Consider the following 19,173-nt stretch of genomic DNA (forward strand, 5'->3'; position numbering starts at 1 on the left):
AATCTTGAGTTCTGAGCTTAAATTGTCCCTTCTCTTTTCCATATCACTGCATGGTGGCTCTTAATGTGCAGTACTTGGGCAACCCAGTGTCTTTACACAGGTGTTTTACAGCTAGTGGTTAATTCTCCTGGTATCCCCCAGAGGGCTTTCTATATTTTATAGTCAGGATACGAAGACACAGGGATGCTGTAGGGATTAGTTAAATGTGTGTGGCATAGTTTGCTGTATAAACTCACTCTCTGGAGCCAGTTTTTGACTCTCTGCTCTTAACTTCCACAGCTTTTACTGTCAATACCATTCATTTGGCACTTAGCACATGCTTGTTAGTTGTCTTTTTATGTGTATATCCTTGAAGGCAGGAGCCAAGTCTCATACCTCTTTGTTTTTTCAGTCTTGTCCATAATAGCAGTTCAATGAATGTTTGTTGATGTTGGCCTCTCCCCCTCCCCCTCTCTTTTAAGTAGAACAGGCAATGCATAGCTTTAAATTCAAACTCAGTTTAAACAAACTGAAAGCTTTTCAGGGTAAAAACAAAGAGGAAGTCTTGCATGGCAGGAGAAAACTCTTGGAAGGCCTGGGTTAAACAGAGGTATCAAAAAACCTGTTTTTGCCACAGATTAAGAAGTGTCTCACACATGCCCTGTTTCACCAGGAGTTCAGAGCTCTGCTAACTCTACTCCATCAAAATTTGGAGAAGAGTCATGCCCAAGGCAGGGTTTGAGGAGGGAGGGTTAAAGGAATTAAGTGTTTTAGGAGTTTCCATTGTATGTAGGGAAATCATATTAGAAAATCCTTTTGAGGGCAGCTTCAAGACTAGGGGCAGGCATACTACAAACCACCAGATCTTTCTTACCAGGATTTTTTTCCTAGCATTTTCTGTAGTGGCAAAAGGTAAGTTAAGAAATGGCCCAAACCACAGCACCTCTTTTTTTTTTTTTTTTTTTTTTTAAGAGACAGGCTCTCGCTATGTTGCCCAGACTGGCCTTGAACTCCTAGGTTCAAAGGATCCTCCAGAGTAGCTGGGACTATAGGCATACACCACTGTGGCTGGCTCCCAAATCTTCTTTTAGTAGGGAAATGAATAAAAGACTTTTGGCACATCTATGTGATGGAATACTGCATTATAATGAAAAAGAATGAGATAACTGTAGTTACCCTAAGATGGAAGGATATTTAAGATACATTGTTAAGAAATGCAATAAGATATGCAAGATGTGCTGTGTGTGATTGATGATCCCACTTGTAAGGGGCAAAAAGGGACTATACACACACACACACACACACACACACACACATTCATGCTTGACTATGCAAACAGTCTATTTGGAAGATGACATACAGTCATTAAAGAGAAAGGGACTATGAGAGCAGGGTGGTAGAGAGGAACTTTTCACCGTAGTCTTTCAGTACTGTTTTATTTTACCATGTGTGTATTTGACTTCTTCCATTTTGACAGCATTGTTGATTTTAACAAGTATCCCATTGTAGTAGCCCTCCAGCATATACTTACCCTATCTACCTCTCCTGTCCACTACTCCAGATAACAAAGCTGGAATAATCTTCCCTTGACTAACAAACCAGGTGTCTCCATGTCTTTAACACTCAGAAACTCACCTTCCCCATGAAAAATCACCCAAATAACCTCACCTTATACATAAACTGAATCGTAACTGAGAATCCGTGTTGCCCATATTCCTGCTTCTGAATGTTTCCACTGCTACAAGCGTGCTGCATGCTCTACAACATGGCACCCGCCCACTACTTTTCCTGCATCGAGTTATATTCTGAGACCCTGTTCACCATGAGATAGTGTTTCCTTTAAGCACACTTCCTCTTGAATACTTTGAATGACGTCCCATCAGAAGGCTCCCATTAGGCAGGATTGAATGGGATGTCACTCTTTCATTGGCATGAGTTCATTATAATAGCTCTGCGTTGTCAAGGCCTTTCCTTACATTAAGGCTTTCTTCCCACTTGAAATGTTTTCTAGGAAATATGGATATGTAGAGAATGGTGGTTTCCATGGTAAATGTTCCCTCATATTTGTTTTCTCAAGTTCACTTTGGAGATACACAGCATGATTTCCTCTTTCAGTACCAGCACCACAATAGATTTAGGTCCTGGTGCAACTGCAGAACTGTTTAAAAAAGAAATCTCACCCACCCTGGTTAGAAAAGGGGTAATTTATTATTCTAACTGCAGGGAGCCAACTTCATATCCACCCCCAAAACTGTAGGAAAAAAGTTGACTTAAAGCCACAAAACCTACACAACCTTGGATGTAAATACTGAAAACAGATGAGCAGAATATTTGATTCTCAGACACATGTGAGACTGTCCACCACGTATCATGCACAAGTAGGAACACATACATGTATGGAGTGCTTTGTGGTTTATATTTTTTACATACATTTTATTTTATTTTCACATCAGTGCCATTAAGTTAATAGGGCATATCTTGTAACCTTTATTTACAGATAGAAAAATTAAGGCTGAGAAGTTAAGCCCCTTAACAGAAGTCACATAACTGGATAATAAGTGCCAGGGCCCCAAATAAATTTTTCCCTCGGTTCCAAATTCCATGTTATTCTGCTATCCCTACACTGTTTCCTTTGTACTTTCGTTTTGCCAGATGTAAAATGGTAGATTTTCCGTGTCCCCGGATGCTGTTCTCAACCCTCCCTGTTCTTAAGCAATATCAATTTTTCGCAGCCAGAAAATGTGAACACCACATTGACACTTCATGCACTTTACCCCCTCTCCACCCTCCTGATTTAATGAATTAAGGGGGAAGCAAAGTTATCTATTCCCGGAGGGCTGGACAGTGCCGTAAACATAAAGGTGTGCCAGAGTCGGCCGACACACTGTCGCACTTTTTTGCGAGACTGAGAAATAAACCGTCTCATCTTTCTTTTCCCAGCAATAGCTAGGGGAGAACAGAGAGCTAGACAATAGCCTCTTGTTTAGTTTTATTAATTTTGAGGGCGGGTGGGATAAAAGGGTCGAATTGGCAACTCAAGGAACCAATGGCAAGCGAATCCTAGGCCAGGACTGGCCAACGGGTGGTTGCAAAAGAGTGGTGGGTGAGACTTACACTTCAGGAAACCGCTCCGCCCAGGTCGCCGCTCCCAGCCCGCCTTAGAGGCGGAGCCTCCTCAGAGCCCCGCCCACGCCTCCCCCTACCCCCACTCCCGCCCCCGGGACCGGGGAGAGAGCCCGGACGCGGGGTGGGGGGACCAGCAGGGGAGGTGGCTAGTGGGAGCAGAGGAAGAAAGGAGGGTGTCTTGCAGAGCTGTGACCTGGGTGGGGGCATGCTGGTAATAGGAAACAAGAGGGGAAGGAAAACGAAGGAATGCTGCTCCTTCCTGCATTATTTTAAGTAGGCTTTGGTAGAAGCTGCTTTTCAGCATTTCTATTATTTGTTTTTCTTCCTCCCGCTGTGGGGCGGGGAGCTGCACTGGCTCTCCCACGCGACTCCGCTGTACTGTAGCCATAGATTATTATTGTAGTCTCTGCAAAACCCTTTCCTTCCTCCCAGCCAGTGCCTGCGCATACTCTAGGGGTTACTGTAAACTGAGTCGTGGCCCGCTAGTGAGGAGGAGACAGCCAGGGTCCCCTGCTTTTTCGCCCGAGCTCCCGGAGCCGGCCGTTCAATTGTTTGAAACTTCCCCGCCCCTCGGCCCCGCCTCTCTTCCGCGCCCCACCCCCATCCAGGGTTCAGGCAGGCTCCCGCCCTTCTTTCCCCGCCCTTACTCCGCCTCCCTCCCTAGTCCACCTCCAGCTCTGGGGCGGTCCTAGCCGCTCACCGCAAGAAGAAAAGCCACCCATTCGTCCCCCTCCCCTACCTCCCATCCTTTGCCTAGGAGCTGCCTTCTTCGCAGTCACGCCCCTTCCTTCCTAGGAGCTTTCTGGCTGCTTAAACTGGTAGACCCCCGAATTACTCCTCCATCTCTGCTCTCTTTCGCCTGCTCTTCTCTTAGTTCTCCCCGCCTCCTCCCCACTACCACCACCTCCAGCTTGTCTCGCCTCCGACCATCCGCTGCTCCACCCTCCTGCGTGGTATCCTGCCTGTCCACTGCCACCAAGGAGAGCCCGGACCGAGCAGCAAGGAGGGGAGCAACCCGGAGTTGGGGCTTTCCCCCTGCTCATCCCTGGCCGCCGGCCCGGGACAGAAGCCACTTCAGCGAGCAGAGTCGTCACCTTGTCTTCGTTGCCTTCAGGGGTAGGACACGCGTGGTTACTTTTCGCGGGGAGCTGGGTTAGTAATCCACGGTGGCATGAACTTGGTCGTGCCCTCGGCGTGAGTGCGTCGATCTAGATACATGTGGGGATGCCCGTGTGTTCTACTTTCTTTGCAGCTGGCAGTGAGTTTCCTGTGATGTGCAGCAAGTTAAATCGGTTAAACTGCACTCCTTTCCCATTCTACTTCGGTGAGGAGATGCTAGTAGGTACCACTACTTGATGGTACGTTCACTTCCTTGCCTCCTAGGGTCCTTGTAGGTCTCTAGGTAATTAATCATATTAAGGAGCTAAAGACCCAAGGGAAGCTGCCATCTACATTTAGCCCAGCGTGAATGTCCGTGCTTATCTCGGATAACTAGGTGGGTTTCTCCTAAGTGCTTAGGTTTGGGGTGGGGGCTCACATTCCCTGAGGCAGGGGGAGGGGGAGGAGGACCGTGAATTCTTGAAGTTTTTTGAAGTCTGGGAGTAATCTACAACACAGCGCTGCTCTTTTGGAGGGTGTGTGTGGTGGTGGTAGTGGTGGTGAGCAGGGGATTGCCCCATCTGTTTTATAAAATCCAAAGATGTTACCAAGTAGTTTTGCCGGATCGGGCAGGTGTCTCGAGGGTCCAAGCCTGGGCCACTTGTAGGTTTGTGCTTCAACAGTAAATATGAAAATGAAGAGAAGGAAAAGTGGAAGGGAAGATGACAGTCTTTATAGACTGTGAGCAGTCCCTGGTAAATTATCGCTAATAATACTATAATAATTTATAGCAAGGGACTAAATACAATTAAATAAGAGAGGAAAGGGAAAGTTTGTTAGAAACATTTACAATGTCTAGTATAGGTTTTAGGAAGAATTTTCTGACAACTTGGAGTGTTTAGTCCAGTTCTCTCCTCCCCACGGTGAAGAGTAGAAGAGTAGAAGTTGGGAGGAATTTAAAACTTTTATGAATATAACCCTCTTCTCCCATTCAGAGAGGAAGATAATTAGTCACCATAATCTTCAATGATGAAGGGCTAAGGGTATTTATGTCTCCTTGAGCTATGCTTTGTGAAAAGTTCTTTCTCAGGCCAGCCTTTGTGAAGCCTTCTCAGTTAGACCTTTCAGCGCCCTCATTTAGTAGCTAAGAATAGTTCAAAATGCCATTTTGGATGTGGGATAAATTTTCACCCATCTCCCACCTATCTTCAATTGGACAAATATGTTGAGCTTGTAAAACTCGTGACGTTCAAAGACTTATTACTGAAATGTCCCTAACCCATTGCTTGCTTGGGAACAAATTGTTTACTTATATTTTAAAATAATTTCTTTGATAAATTTTAATAGGAGAAAGGAAAGCAGGAAGGTAGAGAAGGAACGTTACAGGGCGACAATTTTAAAGGCTATCATGTTTTCAGATCAGCTGGGAGGGAAAAGCTGGCCTGACCAAACTACATTTTATAACTGGCCTGGGACATTTTAACAGCCAGGTGGTTGTAGAGTAGTTGCATCTATTTACAGATGATAACTCAGGTTCCAACTATTCTGTATGGGTTTATCCAATGTCATTTACAGACACTTTCTGGCACTACATCATACTTCATTTTAAGTTACTTCTTTCCTTGGAAAAGTTTGTGGCTCTGTAAAATTGAAAGTGCTTTTTCTAACTTTGTGGTCTAGATACGAAGTAAACCTCTGACCACAATTGTAGGTAGAATAACTTTTACATGAAAAGTTGTGGATCTGGTTACCTATTTAAAAGCTTTTAGAAAGGGAGTTTTAAAAATTCATATTCAATACTGTTTTGGATTTGGAAATTAAAATCTCATTTCTGGTTTATGAAGTAGGATTTATTAGATTAATGCCTAAGACATTCTGTAGAGTTGCTTTTTCTGAAGTTGTGTAACGAACAAATCAGACTCTAGAATGCTGTAAGAACAGTCTGATCAGAAGGCAGAGGAATGGATGCTATGACCTTGAGGTCCCATTGAGTGCCAGAATTCTAAGTGGGTACCTCTGCTTCTGTGCCTCTCCTAAGAGCCCTCTCCCAGGACCTGCGCCTTCTTTAAAAGGGTGTCTTTGTAATTAAGCAGTCCTTCTCCCCCATCCCCCTTTCTTCCTTTGATCCAGCTTTTTAAGGCCTTTTTTTTCCATTTGGAGACAAGAAGAGTTTCTCACACTCTCCTATTCCCCTCTCAACGTTTCTTTTCCTTTACCCCAGAAAAGTTCCCTGAAGTTCTCAGGGTGGTTAGAAGTTGTTTTGTTTTGTTTGGGGCGCACAGAGGGGGATGGGAGGTGTTACCAATGAGGAGGAGTAGAGGATATATTCCCTCTTGGGAAATGCTTGCAACCAGGTAGCCTCCTCCATGGAGACTGAGTATTTGGAATGCATGAGAACAGTCTATTCTTGGGGACTGTCTGGTAGAAATTGTCCTTTGCACCCATTAAGCCCAGCTTAAACCCACTGAAAGGGGTGGAGAGAGGTGTGTGTGGTCGTGGCAGAGCCTTTTAGGATGGTAAATGGGCAAATGTTTCCAAATCTCCTATTACATCACCTCTTTCTCTCATGGATTCAGTGGGTTTAGCGATCTGCTTGACAAGTTAATTAGCTGGGGACTAAACCAATTTGTTTAGAATTGTGATCCATTGATTTCCAGTCCCTAAGAATTTTTGTTGGTGTTTTTACTATGAGGTATTGTTTTTAGCCTTACTTACTTTTCGTTCCTTGTTGCCTTTTGTGGACTTTGGTCCAAAATCTAGGGTCCCACCCCTGAGTCAAAGGTTAGAATTTTGTCCCAGGAATGAAGGGGGCATTAAACAGGCTGGCTATACTGCATTACTCTCCTCCATGGTGGGCTTCTGACCCCTTTTAACCCAGAGAAAGGAGAGATGTCGCCCATTCCACACATAACACACACAATCTGAACAAAAAAAAGGAAAAAGAAGGAAAGAAAATAGGAGGTCATTTGCTTTATAAAAGAATCCACAACAGATTTTTTTGAAAGAACGAGCTTTCCTAGTTAGTGCCTTTAAACTATGACTTAATATATAAAAATTCAGTATAACTGGGCCTTCTCAGAAACATTTATTGCATAAAGGAATATATTAGAATTTGTTTAATGATTATTGCTTGAATTAAGGCCATTATTTGGCCTTTGAAATCTTTTTGTTATATGGGATGGAGTTAGTTAATTGTCTAAATCATTCTGCCTTGTAATAATGCTGGCCACGTTAGCCCCAGCCTACAACTGCTTGTGGAAGGGACCTAGTATTACTTTCTGGAAATAAATCAGACTTCATAGATTTTGAATAAGCCTAAGGATGGGACTCTCCACCCCATATAGGTGAAAGATTTTATTTCCAGTTGTTGTATTTGACTAACCCAAGGACCCAGAAAATTGTTTTTAGTAAATAATGGCACCTGATACCATTTTTGATCTAAGAATATACAATAAGTTTGCCTAGTGAGCCTGTTGGTGAGAGGGACCTGAGCTCTGGCCCAACTCTGACTCAGTTTACCACTCTTGACAAGTTTGCTCCACAGTAAATTGTGGGGGTGAGAGGGTGATTTTGAGAGCCAGTTCTCAGAAGTTTATGGTTCTCTTTCTAGGCCTCAATATCTGGTATAAATGTGAATGATTGCCACTAGAATGAAGTTCAAAAATTGTTAGAAATACAATCATGTAGTCATCACGTTAAAAAAAAAAGAGCCTATAAGGATGTATCAATATAAATGTGTTGTGTTTTATGTTTTAGCAACATCAAATTAAGAAGCTAAGACCCTGTCTAACACTCCATCAAGAATTCCATCATCCTAACTGATCACCTGCATTATTTTTTCTAATTTCTTTCAAGTCCTTGTTCCTGTACTAACATGAATTTTGCATAGTTAGGAATATACAATGTTGCTTTAAAATAAGAGCCCACCTAAGACTTAGCTTTATAAACCTGTGTGGAGGAATGAAGTCAGAACCTGACTGAGTACGCATGAAGAATCTTACACGTTTTGTTTCTCAAATGCCAGGAGTGACTAACGTATTTAATAAGTAATCCCTAAACAGTTTCTGTGATTCAGGAGTTGTTGTATGTATCTAGCAAGGCTGTTAATTCTATTCCTTTGACCTCCTGTTATCCCTTTCCCATTCTTTTAAACAAACAAACAAAAAAAACTAGGGTCTACAGTTTACTTTGTCTAACTCATTGGCAATGATTCCTAAATCACTATATCATGATATCTTATTTAGAGAGTATGAATTTGGGTACACTATGAAATCTACAGAATGAGAAGGGAGAAGTAGAAAGGCCGAGATATGCTTGTTTCATACCATTGAAAATAATGTGCTTAAATCAGACTAAAAGATAGCAAGGAAACTAAGGATTTTAGACAATTAAAAGAAAAGACATATATGTATAGCAGAATGGCCTACACATAATGGGCTCTTTGTTGAAGGCTTTTACTGTGTAGTGAAAGTTCATTTCCACAGTCCTTTAATTTTCCTTTGATAATGAAGGTATAGTATACATGTGATCTCCAATTTCTTTTCTTTTTATTTATTTATTTATTTTTGAGCTGGAGTCTCACTCTGTTCCTTGGACATGAGGGCAGTGGCATCATCATAGCTCACTTCAACCTCAAACTCCTGGGCTCAAGTGATCCTCCTGCCTCAGCCTCATGAGTAGCTGGGACTACAGGCATGTGCCACCACACTCAGCTAATTTTTCTATTTTTTGTACAGAGAGGGTCTTGCTATGTTGCTCAGGCTGGTCTCAAACTCCTGGCCTCAAGCAATCCTCCCGCCTCCTGCCTTGGCCTCCCAAAGTGCTAGGATTACGGGCATGAGCCACCACACCCAACCCATGATTCTCCAATTTTTGATGGATTCATTCCTGGAAACAAGTGGCTCATCATATATTAGATTAAATTTTCCTAACTGGAATAGAAAAGGAAGGTATGGGTTTTTAGTATTTAGAAAGTACCAAGCAAAGTATAGGAACTTTTTATTTTTATTTTTTTTGTAATATGTGATTGTGGGGAAAATGCAAATGGATATATTTGCCAGTATTTCCTAAGGCAGATCTTGAAAATCTACTCTTTTAAGTCTGTAGGCTTGCCTTGACATTTGTAAAGTCACTTTCACTCTTGCACCAACTCCATGAAATAACATTAGCCTGTGTGACTTGAAGTCAGAATCTGGTTTTGTCTGCCCAACCCCTGTCTGACTTGCCATGTGACCAAGGGTAAATGAATTAGCTGCTCTAAGCTTTAGTTACCCTTCTGGGAAGCAAGGATATTAATACTTCACAGAGGTGTTTAGGCATGCTTCATATTGGGCACATGTTTTGAGGTCATTGGATGAAAGGTGTTTGCATGATGGCAAAGCAGGCTTATTATAGGGTCCTTAGCAGGTGTTACTTTTTAATGAGCTTTGCTCTCTTATAACATACAGTGCCCTTTGGTGCCCCATTGCCTTACTGACTATAATTACAATTGACCCAACATTTGTATTATTGACCCTCTCAGCTTTTTGGAAAAACATTAAACATTTTTGTACTATGTGCTAAGTTGAGTTGTGCAAATAAGTGGACTCTAGCATCTTCCAGGGTGATGAAAAATAGCTTCAAAAAGAGACATTAGTTGAAATGTGCCGTGGAGATCAACAAGTTCTTCAAAACTCCAAAAGATTAAAAAGAGTAAAGCAAATTTCTCTGTGTGTGTGTACGCATGCCCGTGTTTTAAGGGAGAAAGTTTTGAGGAATATTTGCTTGTGACACATACTGATGATAGCCAGTAACTGAAACCCAGCCATTGTGGTGTTTTATAGACAGCTGGTTTTTATTAATGATGGAATATTTATGCTTGCTGTACAATTCGTGGCTCATTTCCATGTGTATTTCAGAACTTAAATACCCCCCAAAGCAACATTAAGATAACATTAAATATAAATGTAGCCTAGCTAGAAAAGGTGAATTTGGTGGAGAGTCTCCCTTACTCTTACTGGTGTTGCTTCAGATCACAATAACTGTCCCTCGCCCCCTGCCCCGAGCCCTTGCACTAACTTTAGGCATTAATGCTGATCCTCTTTTTTTTTATATATATATCCCATAGCAAACTTCAGATTTTGGTCCTTTTGATATGGACAAATGATATGCTCCCCCCCCTTTACAATGCCGATAAAACTGATGTATGTGTTTTTTAAGAGCATATTTTCCCTGCACATGCTTCTCATTATCCAAGAGGCCTGGACTCAATCAGTAAAGGAGCAGAGAAACCACATAATTGAAAGGAGAATGACGGTGGTGCATACTTGGAATATTTGTGGGAAGGGGATTGCTGACATCAGAAAATGTAGTGGCCTGAGTGTTAACAGCATTGAAGAGAAATCAGCTTTCTGTGTTTCTCCATAATGAGAATTATTTTTAAAGGAATAAAAATATGGGCCAGGTTTGACATCCTTTTATGAAGTTGCCCTGGAAACTTTGATGAAGGTTGTTAAAGAATAGTTCAATTAAAACCTTCCCCATTAGGAAGCTAATTAGTGCATCCCTTACTCATTTTGGTTGTTTTCAAGGGGCATGGATTTGCATTGAATTAGTGACATTTTTTCCATGTGATAGCAAACTAAGATAAAAATCACAGATGGGGAAAATTATTTAGATTGCCTATTTTGAAGAAATCTAATTTCCTCTTTATTACATTTAGGTTTTCATTTCAGATTTTTGTTTTACTCTGTTTATATACAGTGATCACATTTTAATGTGGTAGCCAGTTTTACTTTCTGGATCACGGGCTATAAACTAAAGCTTATTTGAATTTCCCATATGAATTAGAGAAATATAACAAATCACAATAAACCATTTTATTAAGGTAACATTTGATTTTTTTCCCTTTTACAATTAGTTTCACTGTGCTGTGTGTGTGTGTGAGAGAGAGAGAGAGAGAGAGAGAGATTGAGGGAGGCAGATTGTTTTTTTAAAAGCAAACAATTTTTGGAGCTAAGAAAATTTTGATGACCTCTTTACCCCCAAGAACATTCTGTCTGCCTCAGGCTGCCAGTTAGGCTTCCGTTAGGGGAATGCGATGAATTTTCTAACCTGGTGCTTTTTGTGACCAGGCTAAACTAAGCAATTCTTCCTTGGTAGCCTGAAGGAGAGGCGTTATGGTGGGAACAAGAATGTGGGATTCCTAGCAGGTTCTTTCTACGGTACTCCATCTTTTTTAGGGGGATGCATACTGGCTCCCAAGATTTCAGGGCCCTTTGCAATAGAGTAAATGTTCTGTGGCTAAATATAAAATATGGGTCTGCCGTGGTCATCTTTGTCATCATAACTTGTAGGGGACAGTCATTCTGTACCTATGTTCCCTGATGCTGTGCTTATGGCATATGCCTGCACTCATTTCTGCGTGTGGGAAAGTTGGCTGGGTTATATGATTTGTGGTTTAACTGATCTCACCCTAGTCTTTCTTGGGAAGGCAGAGTCTAGATTCTGTTCTGCAATGGCACCTCAGTCAAGATAGGTTCTCCAGGCTTGCAAGGCAGCAGCGGGAGGAGGGGCTGCCTTCTGCCTTTGAAGAGTGACTCAGGCCCTTTGGTATGAAGATATGAAATGCTGGCTCCTGTCCATGCACCTGCTGGATGCCACACCTGCAGTGAGCACCTGAGCCCCACTCATACATAAAGACCAGACGTAAGGCAGATGGGGCTCCTTTTGAAAGGGGTGCAGTGAAACAGGGAGCTCCCAATTGTGTTAGCAGAGCCCCACTGGGAATTATGTTTAGCCATGCCAGTGTTGGTATGGGGAAATGTCTTAGATAACTATTTCTAGGTGCAGCTCACTCATTTGCTCAAGATACTGTTGGAGTGCTGAAGGAGTTTGCTTTCCTTATGAATTTCTCTTGTGAACTGTCCTCTTAAAAACTGGAGAGGCAATTCTGTGGAGGGTTGTGTCTTAGAACCGAGCACAGGGCAGGAAGTCACAAGACCTGTGTTCTGATCATGGCCCTAACCAGTGAGCAACAGCGAAATCCTGGTCTAATTATTTATCATTAGCTATCTTGAGCTTTTCCCTCCAGTTGTAAAATGGAATTAATCACATCTGCCTTTATTTCCACACAGAGCTGCTGAGAAAGACAATAAGATAACAGAAGTGAAAGAGCTTTTGTCTCCTTAGAAGGAAGGCTGAGAAACTAAAGGTAATATTATTATTATTGTTATTATTACTGTTATTCCATGTCTTTCATTTCTTTTCTTCTCCTACTGTGGTCTCTAGCAAAGCCTCTGGGAAGTTGTCATTCACTCAGTATGCAATTAGCAAGCACGTTTTATGTACCAGTTAATGTTTTAGGTGTTGGCATGGATACAATAAAAAACCATGCACCCACCCCATGCCCTCTAAGATCTTATGGTTGCAACTTCCACTTCCACGTCTGGTTCAACCTATTACAGTGATTTCTGCCTGGGTGCTCAGAAATTTAAAAGGTGAGAATTAACTTCTTTTCTCTTTCCATTGCAGCTGGGGACTTCTGTCCCTGGAGCAGTGTATTCCAAGGTCTACATTCTACATTGAAGGCATATGGGAGGAAAGATCATGGGGGTAAATAAAGGAATTTCTTTCACTCCCACATTTGCAAAGTATCTGATCCTTGAATGATCACTTTTTTCAAGGATCCATCCTTAGTTTCATCCTGGGTTCTGTTTCATTCCTTCTCAATCTGGTCTGGCCCACTCTTATGACCTTAGCTGCCATCTGTATACTGACTCCCAAAGATATATCTCAACCTATCTTTGATGTCAAGCTGGCCACCAAATTCCATGTCTTTTATTCAGCTTATAGGTTTTTTTCCCCTCTCTGAGAAGCTTTGTCAGGTAGCCCAGAGTTTTTTGCAGAGTCCTCTGTGCTGCTGTAGCTGTCTGCTCATACCACTCTTCTCTTATTGGATTGTGCCTCCTGTTTGATGGGGAGCTCCTTGAGGACTGGGCTCTGTTTTTATTCTTTTTTTCCCCACCCTAGGGCCTACCTACCACAGTGTCTAGCTACAGTAAGTGCTCAATAAATGTGGAAAATATGCTGTGATAAGTGTTGGAATAGAGAGAGAAGTAATTTTCCATATTGAGCAGACTGGGGTCAAGGGGGAGATGGAGAAGGACTAGAGAAAAACCTTCCAGGAGGAGGTAGAAGGCAGAACTGCCTTTTTCTGAGAGTTCTGGCTAAGAAACCCAAAAAAGGAATACCTGTTGTATCTGTTCTTGCTAAGCTGGGGGCATCTCTGGCCTGTTGCCTCCCTTGCCTTAGGACTGGATGACTTTTATGGTTGGGTCTGCAAATAAACCTCTGCCTATATAACATGTTGCCCATTTAAGACAGGTGCCACTTAATCATATAATATTAAACAGAGCTGTCCTTAAATGTGCCACCTGTACTGAGGCTGCAGATAGAGGTACACAGACAGGCTCATTGATCATGTTTGCTTAATTCTATACAGCAACGTGCCCTTTAAGATATATTGAAGATTGGATCTGAAAACTAACAAATTCAATTCTCAGAATGTAGCAGGTTGGATCACTAGAACTGAATGTCTTCAAGCTGACTGTCAGATCTTTCCAAGGGCAAAAATGAAAGATGATATAAGCCACTACAGGCCATGAACCTGTTCTCACCCACCTGATGCTTTTACTAATTAGCTTATTGGCCAGCTGGCAATTTGGGGCAAGTGAATGCAAGCTGGATTCACAAGGGAGCCTACATTCCACTCTACCATTTCGCAAGCCACTGGGATACTACACTGCTTCTCTTGGCTTCTTTCCCTCCCAGCAGCCCTGCTCTGCCCTGGTGGAAAAATGGGAGCAGGAGAACTTTTCATTAAATAAGGGATGAATTTCATCGGGCTTTGGTGTTTTGCTAGTTTTATTTTTTTAGTGGGTTGTCTAAAACCATTCACATTCCTTGACCCGTCAGTTTTTCTTCTGGGGTTCTATCATTAGGAAACGGTCCGCAATATTGAAAAAGGCTAAATCACAAAGATGTTTTTGTAACATTACTTAGACTAGCACAAAATTGGAAGCAATTTACATGTCTTAATAATGGGAAAATGGGTGAGAGAATGTTGATACACTCATTTGATGCGCTATTACGCAGCCATTACAATGTTTGTTATGAAGCTATGCCACAACATGGAGAAAGTGCTTATAATGAAGTGAAATGCAGGATCCAAAATTATATGTACATTAATATTTCATTGCTTCACAAAAAACAAATATACCTGGGAAAACTAAAGGACACGTTCAATAATGTTAACAATGTTTGGGTTGAGGTGCTGGGATTATAAGTGATTTTTCTCTTTATTATACATGTGGGCGTGCTGTGCTTATATTACTTGTAAAATAAAGTGTGAATAAACATGAAAATGGGTGGTCTGCCATTGGAAGCAGGATTGGTAAAGGAGACAGCTTCTAGGTATATTCTTAAACTTTTCTCATTTTATGTGCTCAATCTGACTCCATGGACCCCTTATGTTTTTCCTCAGCCAATAAGGAATAGGATGTGATGGCGTGGTCTAGTCCCCCTTGGAATGGATGTGTGTGCCTGGAGTAGAGGGAGTTGGTGATGGGATTCTCTCTGCTACTTGTAGTTTCATTGCTCATGTCCCCTTTGGGGTTGATCACCTTTGTTGCCTATTAACATGTTCAAGTTAATTGCTTCACAGCAAAGCAAAGTCAAACTAAGGCCAAAACTGACCAAGCTTTTGAGTTAACATCTAAGAAACAGATCTCTCACACTGATCCTTGGTAACATTTGGAAATGTCAAGGCCTTTTTGTGGTTCTTAAAATAATCTTCCAACCTAATCTAGATAGAGATAGAGATGAGGCCAACTCTTTCCTTAAGCCACTTCTTAAGCTAGTGCTAGAGTTAAGTAAGAGCAAATGCCAAGCTGGTATGATGTTGAAAGACCTAGAACAGGAAGTGGGGCTGGAAACATTGATCAGTGGAGGTTCAAGTTGCTCTCAGACTTACCTGACATCGTGGCCTAAAGAGGAGAAAATTTGCAAGGCTCTTCTGCCATATTGTCTAGCTAAACACTTCCCTCTTACCTCTTGGGATTTTTTCCTCCTGCTATTAACATTTTGATTCCAATAGAACTGAAAAATTGCTGGTAACGTTAAACCAAGTTTGCAGTCTCTTACAACAAGGGTCAATTTCGTTTAAGAAATATTTATTATGTATCTTCTATGTATAAACTAATAATGCTAGATAATAAATTGTAGTGGAAGGGCTCTTGCCCTAGGAGTTAAAAAACCTTCATTCTGGTCCTGGCTCTGACCCCTTTGAGACCTTGGCGTCTTCATCTATAGAAAGAGAGATTGAACCACTAGGTGGTCTCTCAAGTCTTTTCAATTCTTGCCTTCAATGATCTACAGACCCCGGGCACAGTGGCTCATGCCTGTAATCCTAGCACTCTGGGAGGATGAGGCGGGAGGACTGCTTGAGCTCAGGAGTTTGAGACCAGCTTGAGCAAGAGCAAAACCCTGTCTCTACTAAAAATAGAAAAATGAGTTGGGCGTGGTGGCACCCACCTGTAGTCCCAGCTTCTCGGGAGGCTGAGGCAGGAGGATCGCTTGAGCCCAGGAGTTTGAGGTTGCTGTGAGCTACGATGATGGCACTGCACTCTAGCCTGGGAAACAGAGTGAGACCTTGTCTCTAAATAAATAAATAAATAAAGACCCCCACGAAATAGAATGAGCTGCAAATAAAGGTTTAAAAAAAAAAACTTTCTTCATAAAATTGTTCCAGTCTTCTAGAAAAAGACTACTTTGAAATAATCATTATAGTTATAGCTAACTCTTATTGAGGCCTTACTATGTGCCAGGCTCCATGTCTAGCACCTTACGTGGATTACCTCTCTTAATCTTTATAACAACCCTATGAAGTACAAGCACCATTATCCCTATTTTGGAGATGAGATGATGAAATTGCTGCTTGGGAGGTCAAGAGACATGTATGAGTTCAGTTAGTAAGCCATAGATACAGGATTTGAACTTGGTCTAGTGTGACTCCACGCCCAAACTCTTAACTATGGTGCTTATACTGCCTACCCCTCACCCGTTGAAAGTTTAGGGATAACCTGCCAAGGGACCATTGTTTCTTACTTCCCAAAGGAAGCGAATTAGTACCCTAGGTGGCAAGACTATTGGGAAAGGTGTCCTCTAGGACACTCCCGGGCCTCTGACCAGTACCGGTCCATGGCCTGTTAGGAACTGGGCTGCACAGCAGGAGGTGAGTGGCAGGTGAGCAAGCCGAAGCTTCATCTGTATTTGCAGCCACTCCCCGTCATTCATGTCACTGCATAAGCTCCACCTCCTGTCAGATCAGCAGTGGTGTCAGATTCTCATAGAAGCGTGAACCCTACTGTAAACTGTGCATGTGAGGAATCGAAGTTGCACACTCCTTAAGAGAATCTAATGCCTGATGATCTGAGATGGAGCTCAGGTGGTGATGCTAGTGCTGGGGAGCGGCTGCAAATACAGATTATCATTAGCAGAGAGGTCTGACTGCACAATAAATGCATGTGCTTCAATCATTCCAAAATCATTCCCCCCGCCAGGTCCATGGAAAAATTTTCTTCCATGAAACCAGTCCCTGGTGCCAAAAAGGTTGGAGACCACTGCACTAGGACACTTTGGCCACAATATGGACCAATCTGAGAAGACATGAAAATTCACTGGGGCCTCTCTCTGTGAGAGGTTACATGTTATGTGTGTGTGTGTTTTGCACAAATGCATACACATAGTTAGAGGTTCCTTTCCATCTATCTGGGAGCCAAATTGAATGAAACAAGTTGGCCACGATTAGCAGAGAGATGTACTAGACTTAGATTCTTCATCCTGGTTGGTCGGGTGAGGGATGGGGGCAGAATGGGAGGAGGAGGTAGAAGGGATAGAAAGAAGATCTTCTAGGCATGTTGCAAAATTATTTGAAGGGCGAGAATTTGGTCTGCCCTGGCCACCTTGTAATGTTGATTTTCTGGGACGTGGCATGGGAAACATCTGGGCTCTCACTAATGTGTTTTGGCTTGACCTCCTAGGTGTACCGGGAGAGGCCAGTGACTGCAAATGAAGTAAAAATTTAGCTTGGCCTTGCTGGCCTGTTGTTGTTACAGAAGAGTTGAATATATAGATTCAAATAGCATTTTTAAAGACAGAACCATGGATATCCTTTCTTTCCGTATCACATATCCTCAGGGAAAGTCTGTGTGTCCAGGAGAAACAAGGTTATTTTATTGATTGAAGATGATGTCGGGCCCTCGGCAGTGGTATGATTAAAGCTGTGGGCAGATTAACGGTTGCAGAGTTCATACTATTTTAGTATTTGTGCATAAGACAAGGAATCTTTTCCTTTCCTTTCTCTAATAAGTAAATGGAGTAGTGTTTTCCTCCTTATGTGACTCTTGACATGTAGGTGAACATAAGTTCTTTTGGAAAAAAAGTCAATAAGGTGGAGAGGACTCTGTAAAACTTTTTTCTTAGGCTGATTTATTTTCCTCTCTTAAACAGAAACAAAAAAGGCCGGGGGTGGAGTGGGGATGGGAAAACAAACTGTGTCCAGTTGACAGAAAGTGATTTGGTTTTTAGAAAGGATATGGAGGAGAGAGGGCAAAATTAAGGGAAGAGAGTACAACTTTGGACAAGTAGTTTTCTCAATGAGAAGCTGAGTGTCAGGAGAAATCCAGTCAAAATGAGTATGAAGAATCTAAACAATACTGGAAAAGAACCGTATGGTGGTTTCTCTCCAGAGGCTCAAGTTTAAAGGCCTTGGGTTGTTTTCTGGTGTTTCACTTATAAAAGACAATTTTTTTTCAGAATTGGACAATAGAAGCATGGTGGTTATTTACCATAGCTCTCTTAACAGTCCAGCTTTGATTCCAACTAGAACTTGTTCCTATGCTTTGAAATTAGGGGAGACACCCTAAAATAATTACCTTGTAGATTGGAGACAATTTTGCTTTTGATTGTGATTATATGTTGGGCCAAAACAAGATGGAAAGACAAATTTCCGTGTTTGTTCACTCTATATCTGTTCACTTTATTTTTGGCAACATTGCAAGGAAATAATGTTAAATTAATCACCGCGTGGTTTTGTGGATTTAAAAAAAAAAAACTTGAATGTCTTGGACGTGCTCCCAACATACAGAGATGCTTGTGTGTTTCCTTCACGTTGCCTTGCTCCTCAAATGGAGTCTCTGGTGTGGATTAAAGCCTTTTCTTTAAGTGGTAAGAGTGAATTGTGGATAGGCTGGGACAGAGGATAGGAATGTGGTTCACGTGCATCTCACCTAAACACAAACTTTTGAGTTTTGGAACCATTTTGGTTGGGCTGGCGGGGATTTTCAGAGGATCAGAGCAGAAAATAGAAATTAGGACTATCTCAAACCTGTATGTATTAGGCATTTGCATCTGGTCTCTATAATGAGTCTAGTAGTTTCCTTTTGCTGAGACACTGGAGCCGTGGAAGTGCTGGGAAACAAGTGGAGGCACCTTCTGCTTGGAGAAGGGCTACTGTTCTGTGTTGAGAAGGGCAGTCAACTTTCCTACTCTGGCAAGAATGGATGGGCTACTGATCAGATAATCAGAGCGTAAGCTCTGTGAGGGCAGAACTACATTATGCGTGTCATTGTAGCCCTCACTGTGTCTAGCTTGAGGCTGGCAAATGTCTTGAGTAGTTGATATGCAATAAATACTTAATGACATGGTTGAAAAGTTGTTTTGTTTTTCCTTCTGCCCATCTGAGGTTGAGGAAGTCAAATTGGAAGCCTCACCAAGTGTTCTTTTTTTGACCAAAACCCTAACTCATGATGACTGCCTTCCCTTCCGGGATGTGGGGCAGTGAGTTTCACTAACCCGACCTGCTACTGATAGCAATTTAAAGGTTGCACCCTAAAAGTGACAGTGGTTATGGCTTTTGTCATCATCTGCTAT

The 19,173-nt window shown here is 42.1% G+C and overlaps 1 protein-coding gene across 3 annotated transcripts in view; it reads left to right on the plus strand.

Annotated features, from left to right (window-relative positions):
• Positions 1 to 3,842: 3,842 nt before the first annotated feature.
• Positions 3,843 to 19,173, plus strand: part of AMOT (angiomotin) — a 62,246-nt gene continuing 46,915 nt past the window's right edge. For 2 of the 3 annotated variants that reach the window (XM_069463054.1, XM_069463056.1), the window contains exons 1-2: positions 3,843 to 4,221; positions 12,318 to 12,394. The gene's annotated coding sequence lies outside the window, so the exon portion shown is untranslated. Of the gene's footprint in view, positions 4,222 to 4,357; positions 4,430 to 12,317; positions 12,395 to 19,173 lie in introns of all 3 variants that reach the window. The other variant, XM_069463055.1, reaches the window with a different exon arrangement.

Source organism: Eulemur rufifrons, chromosome 30 (genome assembly GCF_041146395.1).
Source record: "Eulemur rufifrons isolate Redbay chromosome 30, OSU_ERuf_1, whole genome shotgun sequence".
Classification (NCBI taxonomy): domain Eukaryota; kingdom Metazoa; phylum Chordata; class Mammalia; order Primates; family Lemuridae; genus Eulemur; species Eulemur rufifrons.